Below are 15151 nucleotides of genomic sequence, written 5' to 3'. Positions count from 1 at the left end.
TCTCGAGGAAGGGAAAATGAAATAGACAATTACAGATAGATTTGGGGAGCAACTAGAACAGGGGGATCAAATGAGGAGGCAGAGGAAAGATGGGAGTAAGGGAGGGGAAAACCAAATAGCCAAGGAGACAATGCCTCCACTAGACATCCTATGCCAACAAATGAAATCTCCAATGCTGTGAATGGATTACATCTAATCAAGTTGTTGGCCAAAGAGGCCCCCTGGACACTCCCAAATAACTCATGCTATTGCCAAAGCGGTTGGCTTCTCTCCATAAACTGATGGTAAGGCCCTATTGCTGAAGACAATACTATTGAATATGGAAAAGTCAAGCTGATGCCTCCCTAGAGCCTTTACCCCTACTGACTAGTGTACATGGTACTAGAACTAGTTAGTAATTTGCATGCTATCAGAGGAGAAAGCTAAACACCAACCCAGCTACAAAACCTTTGATCTACAATGGTGTCCTGCCTGAAAGGTATGCTAGTGCAATGGTGGCACAAAGCTTGTGGGAGTAATCAATCAATATCTGGTTGAATTTAAGACTCCCTCTGTGAGAGGGAACACATATCTGACACTGCTAAAGTGGCCAAGAACATAAAACTAAATTCTACTGTTCTGCTAAAACAATGTAACAATAAAATGACTCCTAATGACAATCGTCTATACTCATTGATCAGTCTCTTGCTCAATCATCATCAGAGAAGCTTCGTCTTGTAGTAGATGGGAACAAAACCAGAGACTCACAACAAGAAAATGTGCAGAGTGAGAGACCTTGGAGCACTCAGCCTTAAATAGGATGTCTCCATCAAATCCCTTCCCTCAGAGCTCAGGGAACCCTGTGGAAGAGGAGGCAGAAAGATTTTAAGAGGCAGTGTGGATGGAGAACACCATGGAAACAAGACCTTCCAAATACAGCAGGACTGATGCATGTATAAACTCACAGAGACTGTGGCAGTGTGCAAAAGGCCTACAGGGGTCTCTGTCAGATGGGGTCCCAGTGCTGACAGGAGAAGTGTACAGAAGCCCCTATCCTTAGCCCAGAAGCCGTCTCCAATTGATAATCCCTTGAAAGTGAAAAATTAGTTTTCTCCAAGGGAGTCTCACTGGGTATATAAACCACTCTTTTGGGGGGTCAGGGGAGTTGGTTGGTTTTTTTGTTGTTGTTTTTTCTGAGATAAGGTTTCTCTGGCTATCCTGGAACACTGTAGACCAGGATGGCCTTTAATTCACAGAGATCCACCTGCCTCTGCCTCCCAAGTACTGGGATTAATGGCTTGTGCCACCACTGCCCAGCTATACAAACCACTCTTAAGGGCAGACTCCATGACCAGTCATAGATGGACAACACAAAATGAATTTTATTTCATTTTGCAGGTTCCTTGTCTCATAACACTTTCTCTTGGTATTGGTTTTTTTTCCTTACAGGTCTTTTGCACATTTATTATGGTTTTGGTGGTGTGTTTTGATGGGATTTCTATGTGTGTGAACGTGTGTGTCTTTGCATCTATACATGTTTCTTGTGTTTTTTCTTTGGCTCTTTTTCTTCTGTTAGTTTATTTGCCTCATCCTATTCTGGTTTGTTAGTTTGTTTTATTGTTATTTTTTGAGAGAGAAAGAAAGGGTGTAAATTTGGATGGGTGGGGAGTTGGGGAGGGGTTGGGGGAGGATAAATTATAATCAGAAAATCATATATTCATATAATCATATATTATATGAAAAAATCTATTTTCAATAAAAAAGAGCAAATGGCTTAATAAAAGAAGATACATTTATTTACTAGGATGTCACTAAACCACCAATATAATCTTTTCTCTTTTTTCTTTTTCCTTTGAGCAGGGTCTCAAGTAGCCCATATTAGCTGCTACTGGCCTTGAGTGCTTTCAATGGTGCAGAAACATACAACAGAGAAAACTCTTCAAAAGTAATGGAAAAAACTTAAAATTTTAGTAATAGACTGTAGGATTATGTTTTTTTTTTCATCAAATCATCTTAGGGCTAGAGAGGTGGCTCAATAGTTAAGAGCACTGGCTGTTCTTCCATAGGACCCAGCACTCACATGGCAGTTCGCAACCAGCTGTAAAGTGCACTCCCACGGAATCTTATGCCCTCTTATAACCTCCTTGGGCACTGTACACATGTGGTGCACAGACATGCATGTAGGCAAAACACCCACACATAAAAATAATAAAATAGTTTTAAAAAATCATTTTGACATCTAGGCAGTATGGTATATGTCTATAATCCTAACTATTCAGGGAACTGAGGTAGAAGAACTGTGAATCCAAGGCAACTCTGTAACTACTGAGATCCTGTCTTAAAACAAAAACAAAGTGTTAGAGGAGCTTTCCAGTACACACAATATTTTGGGTTTAATACCTTGTATTGCAAATAACAATTGTCCTAAATATTTTTATCAGCTTTTTACTTACAAGTAGCCTGAATGTGAATGCTCACAGTGTTTGTTTCCATTATCACAAATTCATATATATTAGTTTTTCAAGATAGAGTTTCTCTTTGTAGCCTGGCTATTCTGAAACTTGCTCTGTAGATCAAACTAGCCTCCAACTCAGAGATATGCCTGTGCATTCAGAATGCTAGAGGTGTGCATTACCATGACAAGCTACTAATTCATATTCTTGTCTTTTGTTTGCTTGTTTTTTGACACAGGGTTTCTCTGTGTAGCCCTGGTTGTCCTGGAACTCACTTTGTAGACCAGGCTGGCCTTGAACTGGGAGATTCACTTGCCTCTGCCTCCTGAGCGATGGGATCAAAGGTGTGTGCCACCACTGCCTGGCTCTTATTTTTTTTATTAAGAAATTTTTTAATTTATTTTGCATACCAACCACAGATCCCCCTCTCTTCCCTCCTCCTGCTCCCCGCTCCCCAGCATTCCCCAACAAACCCACTCCCCAGTGCTGTGGGATGGTCTGTATGTCAAATGTGTTGCTCTGATTGGTGAATAAATAAAACACTGAATGGCCAGTAGCCAGGCAGGAAGTATAGGCGGGACTAACAGAGAGGAGAACTGAGAGAACAGGAAGGCGGAGGGAATCACTGCCAGCCACCAACATGACAAGCAGCATGTGAAGATGCCGGTAAGCCACGAGCCACGTGGCAAGGTATAGATTTATAGAAATGGATTAATTTAAGATATAGGAACAGTTAGCAAGACACCTGCCACAGCCATACAGTTTGTAAGCAATATAAGTCTCTGTGTTTACTTGGTTGGGTCTGAGCGGCTGTGGGACTGGCGGGTGAGAGAGATTTGTCCTGACTGTGGGCCAGGCAGGAAAACTCTAGCTACACCCCAGTACCTCCTCCAAAAAGGTAAGGCCTCCCATGGACAGTCAGCGAAGCCTGGTACATTCAGTTGAGGCAGGACCAAGCCCCTCCCCTGCATCAAGGCTGTGCAGGTGTCTCTCTTTGGTAATGGGCTCCAAAAAGCCCACTCATGCACCAGGGATAGATCCTGATCCTACTGTCAGGGGGCCCCCTAAGCCGATCAAGCTACACAACTGTCTCACCCATGCAGAGGGACCAGTCCAGTCCCATGGAGGCTCCACATCCATTGGTCTAAAGTTCACGAGTTCCCATTAGTTTGGTTTGGTCGTCTCTGTAGGTTTCCCCATCATGATCTTGATGCCCCTTGCTCATAGAATCCCTCTTTCCTCTCTTCGACTGGACTCCTGGAGCTCATCCTGGTGCTTGGTTGTAGATCTCTGCATCTGCTTCCATCAGTTACTGGATGAAGGTTCTATGATGACAGAGTATTCACCAATCTGATTACCAGGGTAGGCCAACTCAGGCACCCTCTAAACTATTGCTAATATTCTAAGCTGGGGTCATCTTTGTGGATTCCTGGGAACTTCCCTGGCACCAGGTTTCTCCCTTACCACATAATGTCTCCCTCTATCAAGATATCTCTTTCATTACTCTCCCACTCCATCCCTGTTCCAGCTCCACCATCCCATTCCCTTATGTTCTCATCCCTCATCCCCTACCCTCTATTGCCCCCCACCCCTAGTTTACTCAGGAGATCTCATCTATTTCCCCTTCCCAGGGTGATCCATGTATCCCTCTTAGGGTTCTCCTTGTTAGCTAACTTCTCTGGAGCTGTGAGTCTGGTTATCCTTTGCTGTACATCTAGTATCCACTTATGAGTGAGTACGTACAAAGTCTGTCTTTCTGAGTCTGGGTTACCTCACTCAGGATGATATTTTCTAGTTCCATCCATTTCTGGCTCTTATTTTCTGTCTTTACAAAATATTAGAGAGGAGCAAGAAGCTTCATTGTACAAAGTAGAGTGGATGTAGTGTAATGTGTATTGCAAATTGCTAGCAAAAAGGATTTTGAATGCTTTTACCATAAAGAAATGATGTATGTTTGATGAGAGAGAGAGAGAGAGAGAGAGAGAGAGAGAGAGAGAGAGAGAGAGAGAGATGTTTAACCTGTTTTAAACATTCCACAATGTATACATTTATCAAAATATTACAGGAAATTCCATACATATGTACAACTTTGATTATGTGTCAGTTAAAAACCAGTTTCATTGAAAGATACATAGTGACAGCCAACCCGGTATAAAATTGGGAAATACATATGTGATGATTTTCTGAATTTGTTCTGTACAGAAATCATGATTAACCACTAATATAAAAAAAGTACCCTTTAGAACCTTCCATGGAAAACAATATTCACTTTTACTTGAGTGTATCTGGACAAAGTTTCAGTGCTTGTGGAATAATTCATATAACAAATGCTTTAAAAATAAATGAAGGGCTTGAGAATGAAGATGCAAGATTTTCTCACCTAATGTTCTGTTGCTGTTTTCCCCTATGAATTTTAGGTACTCTAAACAATCTGTGTAAGAAGATAGAGGCAAACATGACTTCTCTGAAAAGATCAAAACTAAAATCAATTTATAACTTGTTCTCAATATTATCAGAAGTATGCTTTAATTGCAAAGAAAACTTACATTTCAAATTATCACCAGCTTCCCTCCTACCTCTCTAAATTTAGAAGAGCACAAATGTTTTGGCCTTCATTTTGCTCTACTGGGGCTTCAATAAGTAGAGATGGCTGTCCTTTTAGTGCAAATTACTACTTGGAAAAAGTCATCTGGTAATATTTGTATTAACAAGGAAAACACGTGCCAACTCTACATTTTGCTGCCAGAAACCTCATTAACAAAGGTAGATATAAATATCCAAGATGAGAAAATGAATTCTGAATGTGACTTCCCTCCCTGTGGTATCCCTATAAGCCATTTACATTTCCCATCTAATCCCAGCTGCATCTCCTCAGTTTCTTCATAATGAACAGGAGGCTCCCAGGCATGGCAGTGCATGCCTTTAATCCCAGTGCTCAGGAGACAGAGGCAAGCCTGGTCTACATAGCCAGTTCCAGGCCATCCAGAGCTACACAGTGAGATCCTTCCTCAAAAAAAAAAAAAAAAGAGCAGAAAATCAATGTCCCAAGATGAGATACTCTTTCCCCCTCACCACTTCCATTCCTATCCAAATCACCACTTGTTGGTATTTCCTCCAATGTGCGTGTGCCCAAGAAGTGTGTATAAAAATATGCTTCACTCATCCATTCACTCAGTTATTTTTTACTTTTGTTTTTATTTTATGTGTACGGGTTTTTTGCCTCCATGTATGTTCTATGTGCACCACATACATGCATGGCACCCACAGAAGCCAGAAGAGGGCACTAGATCACCTGGGACTGGAGTTACAGATGACTGTGAGCTACCATGTAGGTGCTAGGAATTGAACCATGGTCCTCTGGAAGAATGTCTAGTCCTCTTAACAGTTAAGCCATCACTCCAGCCTCCAGTACTTTATGGGGCATCCACCAATATCTTCTTGCTGATCTTGAGTCAGATTTCCTGGGTCTTAATGTTTATCCAATTTGTAGGGCTATCTTTAAGAAAAAAAAAACTTGAAAGCTCAACAATACAGTTACCTAAACAAGACCTTAAAAAATGACATTATCAATTGACATGCAAACATGGCTGGGGAAAATGTCACAAGGCGCCACCCCTAGATGAAGAGCTACAGGTAATTAATGGCTGCTGAGGGAACGACGAGTCCCTGATAGAGTAACCAATCCCAAGCCATCAGCCCTGAACACATACACATATGAGCAACACTAAATGAACTCAGCAGGTTTTATTTATAAATTTATACATATATATGGAACAATAATAATTAAGGAAGAAGTGTCCATGAATCTAGAAGGGGAGGGTAGACTCGGAAGGACTTGAAGGGACAGGGATGTGAAAAGGACGTAAATGCAGTATTCATATATAAAGTTCTCAAGAACTGAAATTTAACAAAAGAAAAACAAGACGAAACTCATTTACTTGGAATTTAGAGACCAGAACAAAGCAGAGGCCACTCCTAGTACGACCTATTTCAGCTTTGCTTCTCTTCCATTACCATACATTTCTATGATGGGCACCCTGAGACACATTCCTACGGTGGTAGAAACTCTAGACTTGACCTTCCAGGAGAAGATGAAAGTGATAAGACATAGCATATATAGGGTAGAATATTGCTGCAAGCCCTTGCCCCGGTTAATGAATAATGACAACAGCAATTATACCTTCTAGTGCCTGTCAAAACCACAAATATAGTCCACCAAACCCAAGTTAATTATATTCTCACTTCATCTTCCATTTAGCCTGGTATCAAAATGCCTGCAGCCTCATGGGTGTAAAAAAAAGAAAGAGATGGTAATGGAAAGGGAGTCAAATGGAGATATCTATCTTAACCAATTCCAAGTCTGTAGAAACAGATCACATGAGCACTTTTCTAAGGTCCAGCCCAGTTGTGAGGGTACTGTGAATGATAAGCCTTGGAAAATACTAACAAACAGAAGATAGGCTCGAAAGATGACACTTCTTTTACTGTATGGTAAACCTGCTACTGCTTATTGTATAACTTTGAGCAAGTCCTTCCCTTTTTCCACTCTAACAGCTTGCTTGTATATGGTTTAATGCTACCAAATCCTCCATTAAGCACATACTCTTGTTCCTTAGTTACCACAGGGGATTGGTTCCAGAATCCCAACAACCAAACTTGTGAATGTTCATGTCCCTTATACAAAGTGCTGTGGTATTAACATATAATCTATGTACCATCCTCTTGTAGGGTCTAACATCTCTGGATTGTGTACAACATTCAATACAATGTAAGTACTGTACAAATAGTTGTGTTGTTAAATTGTTTAGAAGCGATAACAGGAAAAACATCTGTATGCATGAAATACAGGCATTTGGGGGGAGATAATTGCTGAAAAATCAAAGTGACAAAAGAACAAGCCATAGCCACCTCTTACCTCTAGGACTCCTCAGCCTGAAAAAGCCTTCAGCTGAAAGGGGGCTTTAGTTCCTGTCTCCTCATGCCTTATATACCTTTCTCCACCCAACCATATCACTTCCTTCTTAGTGCTGGGATTAAAGGCATGTGTGCCTCCCAAGCAAAGGCATGAGATCTCAAGTGCTGGGATTAAAGGTGCGTGATTCACAAGTACTGGGATTAAAGGTTGGTCCTGAGCTTGCTATGTACCTAATGCTGACCTAAAACTTCTCATCTTCCTGACTCCAGCTATGAAATTCTGGGATTACAAGTGTACCACACAACACCCAGCTAATTGCAAAAATATTTATGGTCCACAATTGGTTGAATTTATGAATGCAGAACCCATAGATACAAAGAGCCAGTTGTATATGTAGTAATTGTGTGCTGGTCTCTGCTGGTACTATGTACCAAGGATGCAACTACCAACAATATTATAATATTGTTTCTGTAAAAGATTTTAAAGACTTGAGTATTAAATAAGCAAATTAACAGATACAATATACATAGCAAACATCATGTTAGGGGAATTACAGCTTACAGATGAATGGTAATGAATGAATCATTTATAACCAGGCTTCAACTTGAACAACTAGATGGATGCTTGCATCATTTTCTGAAATTGAAAAGACTGGATGGAATGCTATGTGGAGCCCAATACAATTAAGTTTAGAGCAGTCATTCTCAACCTTCCTAATGTGACCCTTTAAATAGTTCTTCATGTTGTGGTGACCCCCAATCATAAAATTATTTCATTGCTACTTCATAACTGTAATTTTGCTACTATTATGAATCATAATGTAAATAGCTGATATGCATCCTCCAAAGGGGTCATGACCTACAGGTTGAGAACCACTGGTTTAAAGCATCTTGACTTTAAATGCCATCCTGGTTAGTTTTATTATCAACTTGAAATAACCTAGAGTCACCTGGGAAGAGAGAACCTCAACTGAAGAACTGGTTTGATCAGATTGGACTGTGAGCATGTTTGGGGGGCCTTGTGTTGACTGATGATTGACATGGGAGGATGTATCCCCCTCTGGGTAGTGCCATCCCTAGGCAGGTCATCCTGGGCTGTATAAGAAAGCAGGCTGAGCATGAGCCAAAGAGCAAGCCAGTAAACAGCATTCCTCCATGATTTCTGCTTCAGTTCCTTTCCCAATTTCGCTTAATAGAGGAACTGGAACCTGTAAGCTGAAATAGACCCTTTCTTACTAGTTCAGCAAAGCATAGTAGACTAGGGCCCTAGTGGCTGTTGACAAACTACCAGTGAGACTAGCTCTGTGCCTGTAGTGAAGTGTTTTAACTCTGTCACCTCAATACCCTCAGCTATAAACAGAAGTAGTAATAGCGTCTAGTTCATGATTTTCAGCTCTAAAGAAAACCCAGTCTTCCTGAAGCTGTCAACAAATGGATATTAGATGAAGTCATAAAAGTAGACAGTAAATTTTAGTAGAATCTGTGGATTATAAGGGAATATCGTATAAATGTCAATTTCCTAGATTTAATGGTAGTACAATAGTAATATATGAGAATACTTTTGCCTTGTAGAAAATACATACTGAAAGACAGGTGCCATAGACATCGTGCTTACAACTTATTGCCCATTGGTTCAGAAAAATGTTAAAATGTGTACTTAATAAGAATTATAAAGGAAGTATGAACAGTTGAGAAATCAACATGAAAAGTGTATGAGAACTCTGTACTTTTTTTACTTTAATGTAAGTTTGAAATTATTTCAAAATAAGAAAATTTAAGAAGGAAACAGTTGGAGGCACATGCTAAAATACTACATTAAAGAGTGATTATCCACTTAATCAAACAAGTCTACTTTAAACATGACTACATTTAGCTCATTAACTACTTTGAGTGGTGAGAGAATAAGAAAACCCGTTCACGAACATAAAAGATCTTAATATAATTGTAAGAGTCACAGTAAAACTATTGTTCCCTCTTGACTAATTCTTTTCTATTGCTCTCACCCCCACCCCACTCTCAACCCCTAACACCCATGCACACCTTAGAGACAGAGTCTAACTACAAAGCCCAGACTGGCCTGAAACTTCCTACATAACTCATGATGGCTTCTGGAGCTCTCTAGGCTGCTGTCTTTAAATTCACTATCCTCTTGCTTCAGCATCCTGAGTATTGGCATTAGGGGCATGTGTCATGACACACAGCCTTCAACCAATTTTGAACTATATAGAACTTTCCTAAGAGTACTTTAAGAGGGTGAAGTAAACTACACCCAGTTCTACGGATCAGGTATATCACTTACCTCTGAGCTGGTCTTATTAAGTAAACAGTGGGAGGAAGTAAAAGACATTTCTAAAAGTAGAAAAGGCAATCTTCTTAAAATTTTTATTTAAATTTTTCTTCATTCAATATAGTTTGATCTTATTCTTTTCCTTCCTGAGAAGATAATCTTAACTTGTAGCATTGACATTCATTTGCATTGTTTATTGACACAGAGTCGTAAAAAGAATGGTATCAACATAGCTCTGTTTAGTGTATAAACACACACACAGTCCTAAAAATGCAAATGAGAATTTTCAAGGGTCTAGGACAGAGGGCTATAGAGTACTAACTAGTGGTCTTGTTATTATATTCATCATATGTATTTAAATTTTTAAATTTTTCTTATCATTACCTCTGCAGTATTTCCAAGTGGGATATTGCAGAGAAGAGCATGACAATTCCTTGTAGGGGATTTTTTCTTTTGGTTCTAGAAGCAAAACCATAGGATGGCTGAGCAGTTTGTGCAGTTATGTCACACATTGTGTGTGACAGAGTAGATTCAGAGTAGCCTACCTAAGAAGTTCCATCTGCTACAAGACTTGAATTTTGCAGAAACTTCATAGTAGCCAAGGTAGGGCTTAAAACAATGTCAGCCAAACTCAGTCCAATTACAGCCTCCTTTCTTCTACACTCCTCTGCTTTTTTGATATAAAGAATTCATTTTTCTTTCAGAAATAAAATGTTCTCTTTAGAAAGCTACAGAAAATAATTTAACTCCCAAAGTCCTGTGTAGAACCTGGTGCTCACACCACACAGGAACAGTTAACTGTTTTCGTTAGGGAAAATGTTTGAGCCTCTTCTTCCCCCCACCTCCCTGGATGTTTTCTCCTTGAAATAAATCTCAAATAAAACAAAACTAAACTGGTCTACCTCTCATTTCCGGAATTCAAGTTGGAAGGACCAAAAAAAAAAAAAAAAACAATGAGCAGCATCAACAGAGATGCCATATTGCAAAGGAAATCAGAGTCTTTTGTATAGGAGAAAAATCTCTGTGAGAAATATGCAGAGGAATCATTTCATTTCTTTGCGTCTGCCCTCCTGGTGGGAGGTATCAGGCCTTGGGTAGCCCATGAAGCTATAGGAAGCATATTACAGAGAGTTTAATTTATTCAAAGAAAATCAGAATCAACTAATCAGAAGGAAGGGAAAAACGCATTAATTAAACAGCTTTACTCATGCAGAAAAGCTGCCAGCATGAGCATTTCAAATTACCTGGGCACACCTAATGCATTTGCATTTCCTCGGTAGAAATGTGCTCTGCCCTACAAAGCCATGAACATTTCATAATTCCATTTGAGTGAATAACAAAGGGGAATTGACAGCTAAGAACCACCTTCCACACTTGGGGGCTATAGCCTTTTCCTAGGAATTTTTAGCTCTTGAAGAAATTTGCTTCTTGACTAGATGTGGAGAGAGGAAGTTTAAAGTCTTCTCTAAAGGAAAAGGCTAAAAAAGAATCCCCCCTCCTCTTCACACCCCCCCAACAAAGGAGGTGGGACCTTTACTGGCAGGAGGCTAACAGTGTTCTTTTGTTAGATATTAACATAAAATAAGGTCGTAGAAATGGGTGTCCATCAACAGAATTAGAAAGAGCTAAGTAAGTTTTAAGAACAAAAGGTTTACTTATTTAAATTACAGGAGTTGAGAAACAGCTGGGAATGCAATTTCTTTCCCAGAGTGGGAACAAAACAAAACAAAACAAAGCCCTTCAAAACAGTTAAATGTAATTATGTTGCAATAAAACTTTATCATTTCAAAGTAGACGTATAATTCTAACTGAAACAACCCTATAGGCAATACTTAAGCATATGCATTTACCTTAACATTTTTCAATTCAGCTTATCCTTCAAGGAGCCCAGCATCTTATTTAGGTATTTGTTCCTAAGAAAGCTTTCCACTGTGACATTTAAACACATCTTATTATCCAATGAGAACTACCTGAGAGTATTGAAAACATTCGTATGCTTTTTATTGCTTATGTTTTTTTTAAACACATTTTAAAATTGCATTTTGTCCAAGAAAATACACTACATTAACTACTCTGGCATTTTTTTAGCTGCAAAAAAAGAAAGGGCCATTAGAAAACTTCTCGGAAGTTTTCTTTGTACTTTAGAAAGTATAACACTAACCTGAAGTAAAAAGAACTCTAATAGCACAGAAGATTTACCCAACTTTATTCTGGTTTGAAAATGTACATCTTATGCTCAAAGTAGAGAACATTCAGTTCATTAAATTGCACAAACAAAAGAAGTAGTATCTACTTTTGCCTAAAACGTCTTATCGGAAAATTTGAGATCAAGCTTCTAGCAGACTGGATATCCCTGACCTAGTTGTTTAAAAAAAGCTGTCTGAAGGTTCACTGCCCTGGACGAGACTGCAGTTAAATGATCAAGGATGAGCTGCTAATACATCAGTAGGACATTTCCACTGGATGGGAGAGGCTAATATGGAGAAGTCAGGCTCAAAGTAAAAGTCTGCGACAACCACTTAGAGTGGGTTTTGGGAATCTCAATGGCTGGCTTCCTCTTCACACTGTACTTAATGCATTTTTTCCTTTCCTGACTACAGCAAACCTGTGCTATGGAATACTTTTCCATGAATCCCTTCCAATGCTGTCAACATTCATGATAGAACGCAGGCAAGAATTTGCAGCACAAGTTTCAGGTACTAACTTCAGTGAGTACAGACAGCTCATTACAAACCCTTTCTTTGGCTGGACTCTGCTGATCAACTTTGCCAGGTTTCCAGGCATTTAGAACCTTAGCCTAAGCACCTTCTGCAATGAAATACAGTAGGTAAACTATTGGTGAGACAGGCATGGGAAATCTGAATGAAGGTTTGAATATTCACTTTGAAATATCCTGATATGAAGGTTACTGTGAAGACATGTCACTGATCTAACAGTTGTTTGCACATTCCTTAAAGCTATGCATGAAACATAATAGGATTTGTATGGAGCAAAACAACAAAAGATGTAAACTGCCCTTTCAATTGCAGACGTCATTCATTGATTCCACTGGTAAAAAGAAAAAAGGATGTAAGTCTTGTCATTTTTTTGTTTTGCTTTTTTGTTAACTTGCACTAAATCTTTCTCAAAAAAAATTTTTTTATGAGACAAGGGTAAATAAAGTTCAGGATAGTCATACTTCATTCGTTGAGGTTGATAAAAAGGAGCAGTAAAGGAATTTCACCAAGTCCTCCTTGTTGACTGGAACCTGACATTCCAATTCATTCAAGTGCTTGGGGTATTAACACATCTACAGGAAAAAGAACTCAGAGCATTTAAGAGTCTCAGCAGTACTTTCTGCAAAGCCTTGTCACAGAAATATAAATCAAAAGATAGCCAAGTCTTTGAGATGGCCTAAACCCAGACAGTCATGTTTTTATTCAATTTTGTGATGTGTTTTATTTAACAAATGAGAAGATGTTTTGCTCACTGTTGTACTTATTTCCAAAGGACAAAGTAGGTGAAGACATCCAGTAACTGGGTTAAGTAAATTGTAAACAATAGTTCAGTGGTCAACCAAAAAGAAAGGAGGGGGCGTGGAGGAAAGTGAAGAAAAGACAAAGAAAAGGAGAAGAGAACATTTGTAACCGCATATTTAATTATTTTACTCAACTCTTAAAAGATTCAACTGAAAAAAAAAACTTCTGAGTTAAGGTACATTATCTTATTTTTTTTTTTATTTTGTTTTTTGAGGCAGGTTCTCACAATGTAGTCCTGGCTGCCCTGGAACTCAACCTGGTTGAGGAAGCTAGCCTCGAACTCATAGAGATCCACCTGCTTCTGCCTCCATGCCTCACCACACCTTACTAGATTATGCTAATGATGATCTCATGAAAGGAGTCAGGTACCTAAGTTCACATCATTGTCTTGACCACTGATGTGGGACCTCATTTTTTTTCCTTTGAGACAGGGTTTCTCTTCGTAGCCCTGGCTGTCCTGGAATTCACTCTGTAGACCAGGCTGGCCTCAAACTCAGACATCTGCCTGCCTCTTCCTCCTGTCCTGAGATGGGACCTCTTGATACACTTTGTCATCACAAAAAGCTACTATTGTTCATAGACAGGTACAGGATGGAACTTGGTAACCATCAAATTTGATCTGGTGTGCTTTCTTTTTTTAATATTTTTTAATATTTTGAGATTACAATATAATTACATCAGATTGACCCTCTCACTTTCTTTCTTTCAAATTGATGGACTTTTTCTTTCATTGTTGTTATACACATTGTATGTATATATATTGTATATATATATATGTGTGTGTGTATATATATATAAATTATGTATTCATACGTGTGTGTGTGTGTGTGTGTGTGTGTGTGTGTGTGTGTGTGTGTTCTGTTCTCATAGACTGGGAAGACAAATATTAACATGACAAATGAAAGGCACACTGTAGCCAAAGTTTTCCTGGTTCTGTTCAGCTCCTGCGGCCCTGTGGCCAGCCACTTGGACCCAAGGAAACACACAGAGACATATTACTTATAAACTGTATGGCCGTGGCAGACTTCTTGCTATCTGTTCTTATCTCTTAAAGCACACCATGTTGATGTGAGTTCATGGATGAAGCTTCTGACATTTCTATATGTATATATAGATATATGTACATATAGAAATGTCAGAAGCGTCATCATTTGGTATTGGATAACCAATTGGGGAACTCTTCCCTGAGGAAGACTATTTTTTTCCACTCCCAGCATCCCTTAGTTACCTGTAGTTCTTTATCTAGGATTGAGACCCCATGTGCTTTCCCCTGCCCACATTAGCATGTCTATTGTTGTTGTCCTTGTTTGGGTCAAATTTAGGTAGCTAGTGAAGTCACGGATCTTGGAGAACCTACAACAGCTGCTTTACTAAACCAGCATGATCCTACATTCTCAATATTTCTCCTTATACCTACAGATAAGTGTAGTTCTCACCCCTCACCAAGGAAACTTCTCCTAGCAACAAAGAGAGACCATTCAGAAAACCACAAGCAACAAACATGCAGAGTTGTGGAGTCCAGTCCCAGTGAATACATCTGTGAAACAACGCCTGCACCTAAGGCTCAGGGAACATTGCAGAAGAGTGGAAAGTCTGTAAGGGAGTTTAGGGTGAGGTTTTTGTCTCCTAGAAATGTCAGAAGTTAACATCCATGAAGTCGTATCAACATGGTGTGCCTTCAATTAACAGCTCACGCTGACATCTGCTTACTTCCATTTCTGATGCTGTCCTCCCAAACTATGAGAACAGGTGGTGTCACTTGGCTTTGGCAGCTATAAGGTTTGTTCTTGTTACCTAGCCACGTTAGTCCAAAATCATGGTCTATCTCTATCTGGATGTAATTTCGTGAAGTAGGCAGCACAATTAAAGGAGCTTTCTGAGGCATTATGGACTGTACAACAGTGGCTTGTAAGCCAGCCCAAACAGCATGGTGATCTGGTGGCTGAGGTCCTGCAGAGAGACCAGGAGAGGCCACTGGTAAAGGTGCAGACTCAGTTGCA

The sequence above is a fragment of the Peromyscus californicus genome, unplaced genomic scaffold (genome assembly GCF_007827085.1).
Source record: "Peromyscus californicus insignis strain IS unplaced genomic scaffold, ASM782708v3 Scaffold_10__1_contigs__length_136768540, whole genome shotgun sequence".
Lineage (NCBI taxonomy): Eukaryota > Metazoa > Chordata > Mammalia > Rodentia > Cricetidae > Peromyscus > Peromyscus californicus.
This window is presented reverse-complemented; position numbering follows the sequence as displayed.